Raw genomic sequence first — 1871 nt, 5'->3', positions numbered from 1 at the left:
ATATATATATATATATATATATAAATGTATATATATAGACACACATACACTCAAGCATGCACACATACGCATACGTACATACATACATATACACACACACTAACACACACACTTACACACACATATACGCACTTAAACCACACCACTCCACAAGGCATATCTTGTCTTCGTCTGTTTACCAATGCCATAGAAATTTCATTTGCTTGGAGGTTCGAATGGTAAAATCTTGCAAGTATTATTCTCTATTTCATTGATCAGAATTGAAAATTCAGATTCTTTTGTTTGGTTTTTAGATGAAGTTTGGAATGTAATTCTACGTTTGAAACATTGAATAGAATTGTGTTTGAAGCTGTTTCGAAATAACATTCTGTTTTAACGATTTAATTAGGCTTCTATGTTACACACTTTTGTTGACAGATATGCATCTCATGATGTGCTAATGTACAAATCACATACATACATACATACATACATACATACATACATACATACATACATACATACGTACGTACGTACGTACGTACATACATACATACATACATGTATGCATGCATACACACATACATACATGCAAGTATACATGCATACGTACATACATACATACATACATACATACATACATACATGCATACATACTTACATACACACTGACATACGTAAACAAGAAAAAGTATGTACTGTCATAAAGATCAGTTGCCCTGTTGGTATGAATATCTCTTCGAAAATAAACGAGAAAGAGGGTAACTACGGACACCAGCCTCGGAAGCTCTAGCTTCTAAGCTCAGATTATAAATTCTCATTTATACCAATAATAATTGATGTACCGAGTAAATACCTAAGTGATAATTTGTAAAATCTGGGGATTTTTTCAGGAAAAGGAAATCAGCCAACTAATTTGCACGTTACAAATACAATGCGTAAGTGGAACAGTAAAAATATGCAAAACTTTTCTCAAGTTCAAAGTGAGAGTATGTTTTTTGTCAACATACCAACGATGGAGCTTTGTTTCGTTAGAAACCAGTTCCTTCATCAGAGGAAGACTTCTAGTAATTAAAAGCAAATGAGAACGTATATATACGCGACAATTGGTACATAAATACACGCACGCACGCATACACGCACGCACGCACGCACACACACACACACACACACACACACACACACACACACACTCACACTCACCCGGGAAACTTTTCAAGGTGGAAGAAGATTGCATTTGGCCTCTTGTTGGTGGGAGGATTTTTAGGAAAGGATCTATCAAACATTCAAGGACCCTTTCCTATCTCTGTGATTCTCAGACAAATTTATGGTTGAGCTACCTTCTTATGAGTCTTGTGTACATTCTAACAGACACTAAAACTAACGTACTCAAATACATGCATATACATAGAGCATTAAGCACGTTACCTGTAGCAGTACATTTTTTTGTATACATTTATGTATATAAAATTAATTAGCATAAAAAACAACTGATTAAAAGACCCAATAAAACTATTAGTCAGAAAGTAGTCTAGTAACACACTGGTAACATTTAAACAGCACTCTGCCTCCTTTTTTTTTAAAGATTTTCCTTATCTGATACCAGATCTGATCCTGCAGTTAATTGAATACGGTCGCTCACTTTCTCACGGTGGCTGAATCTGTTAATCTCTGACGATTTGACAATAAGTCTTGATTATGAAACGTACGCAACATGGTGTAACAAAATATTTTGTAAACAATCACTTATGTATGGTTTTATTAGATTTTTCTATCTATCTATCTATCTATCTATCTATCTATCTATCTATCTATCTATCTATCTATCTATCTATTTGCTTACCTGTCTATTTGTCTAGATGCACACACACACACACACACACACACACACA

This window comes from Octopus bimaculoides, chromosome 2 (genome assembly GCF_001194135.2).
Source record: "Octopus bimaculoides isolate UCB-OBI-ISO-001 chromosome 2, ASM119413v2, whole genome shotgun sequence".
Classification (NCBI taxonomy): domain Eukaryota; kingdom Metazoa; phylum Mollusca; class Cephalopoda; order Octopoda; family Octopodidae; genus Octopus; species Octopus bimaculoides.
Note: the sequence above shows the minus strand (reverse complement) of the source record.